Source organism: Aphis gossypii, chromosome 2 (genome assembly GCF_020184175.1).
Source record: "Aphis gossypii isolate Hap1 chromosome 2, ASM2018417v2, whole genome shotgun sequence".
NCBI lineage: Eukaryota > Metazoa > Arthropoda > Insecta > Hemiptera > Aphididae > Aphis > Aphis gossypii.
Window position 1 is genome coordinate 81,288,098 of NC_065531.1, and position 11,467 is coordinate 81,299,564.

The window sequence follows — 11,467 nt, forward strand, 5'->3', positions numbered from 1 at the left end:
TTTTCTCGTCGACTACGCACGGCGATGATGATGATGATGATGACGATGATTGTAACCCGGTTGGTAATGGTTATGGTGGTTATAATGGTTACCGCGTGCTCGCGGAGGGGTTGTAATGATGATAATGGTTCGGCGGCGGCGGACACTGCGCGGGCTTCATCATCCGCGAACACACATGTATGTATACACAATAATATAACAGTTGTACTCGCGCGTGGCAATTTGGTACATACATGCAATTACACAAATGTATAAATGCCGAACAATCGTTGCTGCAGGCGCTTTTCCGGCCCACGTATACGCGATACTAATGCGCAATCGTTCAAAACATCAATATTTTCTGTACCTATATAGGTACGCACGACCTTTTACACACGCCTGTGGTGAAAGTGAAAAAATGACGCACCAACGATGCCGAAAAAACTAAACGGTTAAATTCTTATTGTACTCGTTAATTGTATGTTCTTACTTTTTATATTAAAACGTAACAGAATATCTTTAATATAGAAAAATCAATAAATAATCATTGATTACAACAAAACAAACAACTATAGCTTCGATTCCGTTATACAATCGATTTCCACTGCGGGCGTAGGTAGGTAGGTACTTAAAACTTAAAAGTATCATATAATATACATTTACTTACGCATGAATTATATTATGATATGCAAACACCAATACAAGACTCTATTATTAAAATAACGATTTCAAAATTGTTGTTGCTCTGTGATAATTAGGTGTGTAACGTATTAAATATTATTACAATAATAGCAGTGTACTTTTAAATATTTTTGTACAATTTGAAACAATTAATGTTAATGTTTTTAATTAATTTCATAAATAATAATAACAAAATATATTTAATATTGTTTAATTACTGACACAACACTCGAAGGGCATGCATTTTAATGTGAATTCAATTTAAATTTAATTTCAGTATCCATAAATGATTTGGTTTTTTTATTTTACTTATAGTTATAAATAAATGTATACATTTTTCATTGTACAAAGAGTAACAGCTAATGACTCAAGTTGTTGGAGTATTATTAAGAAAAACATTTTTAAAACTATAATCAGCTGCTTAATATATTATAGTTAAATAAATGAACAACATTAAAACAATGTTGTTGGTTTGAAATGAATTTGATTAATAACACCAATATTTTTCAATCTATAGAAAATTTATATTTCATAATATATTATAATGTCATTTTATGTAGATAATAGACAATTGAAAATATTTATACAATACATATTAATTGCCCGACTTTTCTTTTCGTTTTTACATAATTTATAGGAGTTAATTGTAGGAGTACTTATAATGCTATAAAAAACTTTTACTTTTACAATAACGTCTTCGGATAGAAAACTAAAAAAAAAAAAAAATGTTCAAACATTTTAAACTTCCGTGTATTCTATTGAATTTAATAACCTGGTGCAATAGAATGGTGAGGCAAAACCTCTTATCAACTGATAATCCTTAATAGCGGACACGTTTTGACTCCCCTTTATATATGATGTCCGCTATTTAAAAAATTTCACTGTATTATGAATAAAACCTTAAAAACGCGAATTGCCATCGCACACATTTATTATTAGATATTTATCAAAGTTAAATAAATTAAATGTCAGTACAGTTGCAGTATAATAGTAGCATGGTATGAGATTCACGTAAAGAATATAATAATAATTATAAATACTGGCACATGGGATATTATTGTGTATTTATAATAATATGTGTTAGAACTCTCTATCGCTCGAAATCGTCGTTTTTAACCGGCACTGGTTAAAGTGGTCTACTACGGTAACAGCCAGGCGTTGTAACAGGTTTCCATAAAATTCGATATATCCATTTGCTACACTGACATACCTACTACCTAAAGCATACGATAATAATAATAAGTAATATGTATATTATGTTATAGGCTATCGGATTTCGTCTACCCCGTGACATTTTTGCCGGTTGTTCTCACAAAACTACATTGTACACTTACATATATAATAATAATATTAGCGCGGCACTCGATAATAACTCATCTTAATCTCGGGATTATTCGTCGTACCCCGAGAGGTACACATAATATTATATCTACACCCCGCGGGTCACTCTCATCCCCTATAACGACGATATATTATATATAGTGTGTACGGCGCTGCGACTAATTATCGTACGCGTCTTCGTAGAAATCCGTCACGACGCTGCAGATAACAATAACACGAAAATAATATAATGGACGAAAAATATAAAAAAAAAAATAAATAAATAATAATAATAATAACGACAACGACAACGACGAACGTCGGCGCAGATACGTATCTCTACGACGATAATAACAATAATATTATATATATTTTTATAAACGACGATGGACTGTTGTAGTTGTACACGTCTCGTCGTGGCGAAAAGGCTGTGCCGCCGAAGCGGGCGTTATGCGTTCCGAACAAAGGTCGTTATTTCCCCGAACTCGCGGTGTCGAATGGACACTGCAGCTTCGGGCGGCGTCGATTTCTTCACCTCTCGTACCATTGTGTCTCCGCTAGATGCACTGCACCTATAATACCTATACGTATTATTCTATAGACCGTCCCCAAACCGATTTATTGAATAGGATCATATATGTATGTATTCGTCGTGTACATTATATTAAGTATGCCTGTATATAGCATATTATATGTTTGGTGGCTGCAGCGTCGCGGTGGAGATTAGCATTCAACGATCGGGCGCTCGCGCGTGTGTATAGATATATTAGTATTATTATTGTGTTTATCGCACCAAAAAAAAAAAAAAGAAACAGAATAGAGCCACGTCGAGAAGAATAATATAATATTTTGTGCGTGTGTGTAAAGACTTTAATACTTGTACAACGCCCAAGTGTGTGTGTGTGATGACGACGAGGGAAAAGAAGAAAAAACCGGTAGGCATATATAATATTATGCGAGTATTGGTAGGTAGGTACTTACAATCGGGTTAAAAACTCTGAACGACCGACACAAAAGACAATATAATATTGTCGTCCGTCGGCCGCGTTTTGTGCATGCGTGCCAAATCATCTACGAAAACGGGCTACAACACGCGCGCGCTGGTACATTATTATTATATTGTTGTTATTATTTTTACTCTTTCTCGGTCCGTCCCCGTTCGCAGCTATTCATTATTATCGACGTACCGGCGGCGGCGGCGGCGGCCCTTGTACATAATAATAATATAATATATAACCCATACAAGTAGGTACTTATCTCTATCTATGTATTATATACGCTGTTGGCCGATGGACGGACGCCGACGCTGCCCGGCCGACCGTAAAACTATAATTGATCCGGCGTCAATTGTTGTTGTCGTGAACGATTATTAGGGCGGCGTGGAACCGGTAGCGAGTTGTACATTTATACGATCCCGCCGAGATGTATTTATCTTTTGATTACAACGGCCAGATAAAACGTGCGGTTTCGTCGTATTATACCTAGATAGGTACGTATAACACGCGTTTAACGCTTTTACACAATGTCATGGAGTTATTATATTTTATGTTGTATTATTTTGTTATTGTTATTGCGACGCCATGGTATTATATTATCTGATATAAGGAAGTCTACAGCACGGCGTTTTCCGATGTACTATTTTAGCCGTTGAGTCCTTACTCCTTATAGCATCTTCACGCCTCGCATAATTTTGCTTTTATATCAGCTAACTCGTGTTGCTTTATACAAATTATTTTAAACTACGTCATTCGAGACATAGTACGCATACTACACCTTTATTTTTTAGTGATCTATAAGGGATAATGATTTCCAAATACACATCATTCGTCTCATATAAGATACTTCAAATTTACTATTTTTATTTTAGATTTTTCAATTCTTCTCTTCCTTTTTAGAGTACGTGTTAAGCATTATCAGTAACACTGCATGAGCTACTAGTATAGATTAGGAAATTCAAAATATTACATTGAGAAATAATATTGTTCGCTTAATACTCAATATTTGCTTTATAATAGGTAGTTTTTGGATATTTTTCATCATCCTTGCAAAATGTCTAATAAACATTCTATACTCGAATACAATAACGCCTTTATTTATTTTCAGTGATTTATGAGATGTGGTGTCTTATTATTTTTAACAAAATAGTTAATTAGTTAATTAGAGATACACTGGCAAACTGGGGTGGTATACCTATACTCGACATTTTCAGTGTATTGTTTATATACAACGCTTCATTTTTGTATTATTGTAAGTCAATTTAAGCTAAAGAAGCGTTAAAAATTCAAAAGATAAACCGTCGTTTTCTAATTTCCTATGCGTAATTACGTGCCTATAACCAAAATGTTGGTAATTTAACTAACCTAACAGTATTATTCCGTTGAAAATGTGTGCTTATTTTAATTTTAAATAGTCGTTTCTTATTGGTGTATTATTTTATAGTTCTTATATGTCATTTAAATCCAAGCAATAGTTGTCCTATATCTATATGGATGTATTATAATACGTTCATGCTGTACTGTTTATATCATTCATTTATTCATTCATAAGTTCATTGCTTGTATTTCCTGAAGTTAAGTTAATAAATAGGTTGTAACTTGTAACACATGCTGAAGACACAGTACAGGTATGCACGTAAATATAATCATTTATGGTAAAAAAATAACATTTAAATATTTAAAACACGTAAAAAGAAACGTAATAAAAACATAGTATTTCGTCGATTAAATACAGTAAATGTAGTACATGGGATTAAAATTTATATTAAAGACTGGAATTACCGTATATGAGACCTCACTTCGTCATACGATGATGAAAATTCAGAAATAACATATACTAATAATGTACATGCAGTTGAACGTTGTACATGACAACCCATAATAATTATTATGATTGTATGTATACTATATATTATACGCTCGTACAAGAGCCATATTATTATTTTCTAACTATTAAATCTATAGTATAATATAATCTGCATAAAATGCATAAATTGTACTATGTACTGAAATACAGTACAACGTTTATTGTTTAAACTCATTGTTTATAACAAATTATTTATAATAGTATACGATTAACTTATATTTATTCATAATAATTATTATGTGGTACCTAACTAACTAATTCTTGTAAGTTATAAACTTTTATACATAACTTACTGTTAAAATTACTGTTTTCATACCGATCATTAGAATGTAAATTTCATAAAACCAAATCAATAATTTTGATTATTTTCATGAAAATTTAACCGAATTAAAATCACTGATTTAATATCGCAAACGATTTCTATTTAACATTAAGATAAGTATTTTGTGTTGTTAAGTATTTTTATTTTATTTGTATAGTTGTAAAAACTGTTTTGAGACCAAACTTCTACATTACTATATAAATAAATACAATTTTACGAAGTGCATAATGTATAATATAAAATATCATTTTATCATATTTATATACAGATTATTTTAAACTATTTATGAAATTTTAAATTTTGCGTGATACCTTGAAGCACTTGGTCAGTTGTGAAGTTACTTACAACTTATAACCATAACATATAGATAGTAGATATACCAGGTTATTTTTTTTATTTTGAATAAAAAGTGATGACTAGTATGACCGATACTGCAAAGTATCGTATGTATCTGTATATACACAGTGCGTTGAAATAACCTAGAGCTAAATGTAGTGGCGTCAAAATTGCAATAAGTCAAAATGTCGCATGTGCCTAATATTATTGTCGTTCGTCCAAATGACTGCATTCATATGACGCACGTCGAAATTACATTAATTTTCATCATCGTTATAATATTATGGAAGTCTTATTTCGATTTATAACTTAGCTCGATACTATTTGACAAAGATAATTAATTAAACCGTACAAGTGTATATCCTCCTATAGTCTATATACATATTGTATAATATTATATTGTGTTTCAATTTTCAAATACTCGACATTATTATTTTTGACAAAGTGATTAAGTTAAAAAAGTTCAATGCCAATTAATTACATTTGTTATTGTTTTTAATTTATTATATTAATATATATGTAAACCCGATTTTATTATTTTCAACGTAATCAGGAAGTAAAAAAAAAACTATACACACCTACAATTCATATTTTATTTTATTTAATACTTTAAAATTGCATAACTTTATTCATTTTTGTTAATAAATTTAATACCAATAGTCTATAGTCATTTGAAATATTTTTCATTAATTATTTCATAAAATATGGAATTTTCCAAACTTTCATAAACCTAATCTAACATTTAATAATGTTAAAAACATATTTTGAAAATTAAAAATATTTATAAATTTAAGCATAATTATAAAAAAAAATAATAATGATAAATGCTTCGCAATTTAATATAATTTAAAAACTCAGAAATATAAATGTTTATAGTTATGTTTATTATTATTGAACAACTAACTATAAACATATTATTTACATATTTTATAAACAATTTTTATGAAGTTATTTTAAATTATTTTGAACCATGAAGTTTTAAATAAATAATAATTTACATCGCAACATTTTATGGCTCCAAATTACATATTTAATTAAAAACTGTAATTATTATTTATAAAAGTATAAAATACACACCTTATCACAAATCATGTAAATATTTTTAGCCTTAGGATCATTTTTAAAATCAAATTTTATTTTACATCAAGGAAAGTCTTATATTTTTTGCTAAATTAAAAAAACATAATTTTATATTATGTACATACTATGGGTTTAATATAGCACTTTATTCAAGTAACTAAAAATGTTCATTAAATGAATACATTATTATAAAAATAATAATAATAATTTGATGAAAAATGAATACCTGTGTTTAAATAGTAATATACTTATTATTATTTTCGCACAGTGTGAATCCCGTTAAATGAAGATTTTTCTCGGAGTAAATCGATGTCACTTACTGGAAAGGGATGGTAGTAATTTAATAAAGAAACGAGAAAAATACAAAAATACATATAAAAGGTCACCACCACCCATCATGGTGTATACATTTTGGAACTCAACCAAATTTAATATTTGAAACACTCGGCCCTTTGCGTTAGTCTTGGCAAGTCAAAACTCTCTTTTGTAAACGGGTCCGCCATTACCATTATATGTGTCCTCTAAAAGCCCGTCTCGGAATCCACTTACGGTATACGCGCGTCGTTGTCCGAATAATTGGATGACGGCGGGTCAGCCTCTGAGCGTAAAAAGGTCTTCCGCTTTAGCACTCAGATCCGGTTCCGTGCATATACCGGCGACGCACGGTTGTAGGGGGGTCGGCACGGGGGAGGAGAAATAATAAGAAAAAAAAGAGTAGATGGCGGAAAATCGATGTGTTTAAAACAAGGGACGAGTCCCCAAAGGACCGAAAAAGTTCGATCCAAAACGCGAAAAGCCGCAGCTAACTTCTCACTTAAGCACTTAAAATTCCTCGCCGCATTATCTTAGTGCTTAGTGCCCGGAAAGGGAACACCGGCGCGTATAAAATAATCGAGACTATATATATATATATATAAGTATATAACACACATTATATACACACATAAGTAGGTCGGTGGCGGTGGTGAGGCATAGCAAGAGTGCTTACGAAGTTAGTCGTTTTGGCAAAGTAGGTGGCTATAATATACTTTAATAGAAGAAGAAAAAACGCGAAAACATGAGTTTACCTTTTCTGTTGAAACGTTGATTTCGGGTCGTTGTCGGGTAATTTACGAAACTAGGGGTTTTGATACATTTATATATAGGTATGTATGAACTTATGAACTGCGTGTGGTCTTTATTATATAACTAATATATATTTTTTTAATAGAATTAATTTTACGGTTAACGGGACGCGCGGGTGAGAAACAAACGGCAAGTGCACTGGTGCAACAGTGATTTGGCGCCGAAAAAAAAAATTAAATAAAACAACCGTCTAGGTAGGAACCTACCTATACGTATAGGTATAACAATGCGCGATACGACTGGTAACTTGCGCAACACCGATGTTTACGGTGTCGTGAACAACAATAACGTTGGCGGAAATAGGCGCAAACGGCGCAAATTTTACGCGCCAACACTGTGGTGCACAGCCGGCTTTCCCGTGTTCCTGCTACATATTATTATTAAATATTGGTTCATTGTGGTGTCGAAACGCGTAAACGCTCCCCGGTTTGGCGACGGCGCTGAGAGATAAACCGATTTCGGCCGTACACCTACCTACCTAACCTATATATAAGTAAAATATATAATACCTCTTTCACACACACACACACCACACACACACACACACTTAAATATAATATAATATATCTACCCGAGCGCAGTCTCGTGATAATAACCATTATTGTTCGTCATTCGGACCACAATATATATTGTATTATTATATACTTACAATATTTTTCCTTTATTTTACAGCGGCCGGCTATACATAATATTGTATACTATATAATATAAGTAGTACATCGACCGAATACACACGATGAAACGATTTGAAACGGTTTGAAATGATTTATCGGGACGGTTTTACATTAGCATAATATTTTTGATCTTAGACAAAAAAAATAATTATTATTACTTATTATAAACCCTCAATTTTTAATAACTATAGTCAATATACTTAAATTAAATCTAACAGGTTAATAAACAAAATAAAATAGATATAAAAGATGAATACATTTTAATATATGAAAAAAGAAAAAATCTTTAAGTAACTTGAAATAATATAATATATAGTGATACCTATAATTAATAACAATATAATGGTTAAATTATTAAATCAATATAGTGTATACAAATTGTAAGTAGATACCTAATGCGTATAGTTATTGTATTTAATGGACTAGAGAAGAAATCAAAATCAGAATAATAAAATTATTGTATACTAATTGTTTTCGCGAAATTAGCATTCTGAGATTGGACTTGGAAAATTTGTAGTGACGAAGAGAGAATTAATTAAACTAAATGTTATTTTATAAATACCGATAATAATAAGATGGTTAATACGGTTGTATAATAATGATATACTCACCGATACACGTCAGGAGACGAAGGTTGGCAAGTCCAGTTTTAGACCGTAGTCATCACGGGATTCCGGAGAGAAATCTAGTTTAAAAAGTAAAAACTACGAATTCGAGAAGTGTTGTTGAACTCGTTAAATCGACTAACGTCCTGGTTTAAAGTAATGGCTCCAAATATAATAGAACTGCATACTTCAAAATATATCAAACTAGAGCCACTCATAAAAAAGTGGTGTTTGATGAAACCTAACAATGTTGAAGATTTACCATGATATATTCGATATGATTATGGAAATTGAGGTCATACGAGAAAATCATGCCAAGATATTTTACAGATAACATAAAATTACAATAGTCAATAATAATGTGTTTGTATACTTGACTAAATAACTTGAAAACAACACGTGTGTATACGGCGTAGGGTCCACATGATATGTATATTATTATATGTATAAAATATCAAATTCATACTTTATATACATTGGTGCAGGGTTACAATATGAAATCAGACAAAACAGACCGTTTTCACACAGTCTTCGGAGGCGTGCCACACATGTATTATTCGTGTTTGGATATCGTTGCCCTGAGGAAACGGGTTGATTTTCGCATAATTTAATGTAACTACGTCATTGCACTCCGTGGGGGAGATGGAAACGTGTGAAAAACGTGATTGATGTAACAATAAAACTTCTACGCGGCCACTACATGCGGTATACATATATTTAGTAATTGTTAGTTACGACACCTTACGCGTTGGAAACCGCCCATCTTGGGGGATAATATCAAATCGAACGACCAAGTGTCGAGTTGTGGAACAGCGCTACAGCAGCTGTTTTGGTTAAAATGCAATTTTATTATATTTTTTGTTTAGTAATTTACTCAAAACGCTTTGTTCGATATCCCTAAAGGGCCGTACGATGAAATATATACTACCCTCATTATTCATTATACATATATAAAATATATATATATATATATCTGTTTCGTTTAAAACATTTTTTTCAGTATAAGGTAACCTGAAACTATTCAATTTAACCACATTTGATATTATACCTAACCTAAACTTGCAAACGCCAATATTATAATATAACGAATGATAGTTATGAATATAATTTAATATAAACTCAACAGTTATTGAATTGAATAATAAACTGCTGGGGTATGGATATTATGGCATCGTAATAAGTAACACGTTACTAAATTATTATTCAAGTTAATATTAATAAATGTAATTCTAAATTCTAATTCATTTTATCGGAAAGATTGTCTCATTTTAATATTAATTATTACTCCAATAATTACCATCCGTCTAAAGACTCTAAAGTGACTTTCATTTTCAATACACATAATTCAATCAATCATAACAAAAGCAACACAATCGCTTAGCTTTATCATCAGAAACACTCGCTACTTAAACAAAATTATATTGTTAAAAACTCTTTATTTTGCTCTAGTTATTTCAATACTAGAATATGGCTCCATCTTATAGAATGCACATCAATTTGTCTGAATAAATAAAATTGAAAAAGTTCAGAATAAATTTAAAATTAAATTTAATATTATCCAGCTATGAACAGGGTCGGATTGAGTTCTATTCTAATAGATAAGTGTTAGGTATCTTCTTTCAGTCAACAACAGCTGATGGCATTACTGATTCTTCGGCAATTCTCTCAAATAAACTTAAAAGGACCATCTAACCTACTTAGACCATCACACGTATCCATATTTTATACCTATAAAATAATAAATAGGTATGCCACACCAATTAATACCATTTAAGAAATCAGCAATTAGTTAGAATGGCACATATAATAAATAAGGGACTATCATTATTGTGTAGAGTATAGGTATAAAATATTCGTTATATATTTTTATTAGAAAATTATAACATATAACATATTTATTATATCCATATAATTGAGTTAAATCTCATATTTTTATATAAATAAATGTATGATTATCATATCTGTTGCGAATATCTAATATTTATTTAAATGGCATATGCGTTATTATATTTTAATATTTTGGACTCAAATAATACTATGATAATATTAGTGAAGCAAATAATTATTTAAGTACTGAATGAACTAACTCAGTAGTAATGGCTATTGCTGAATTGAATGTCTTAAGAATGCTATAATTATAATACAACTATAAGTAGTTAGTTACTTGAAATGTATATACCTACGTAAATTGTATGCCATTAAACATTAATTGCTAAACTTTAGTCGAAAATACTTGATTACATTCGTTACATTTCTGAAAGGGTGAAAGCAAACCAATATTTTCTTTTATTCATATACATTTACAATGAAAACGAGTAATCAATTTGAGATCGTATATACATTTCCGTTTGTGAGGATATCTTTTTTTATATTTTTATTAAATGGATTTTTTGTGTTTAACTTTTGACCACGAGTTTTTTCGGTGGGATAGCCACTATTACAATCGTATAGTTTTTTTTATTCCCTATATATAATGGCAATAC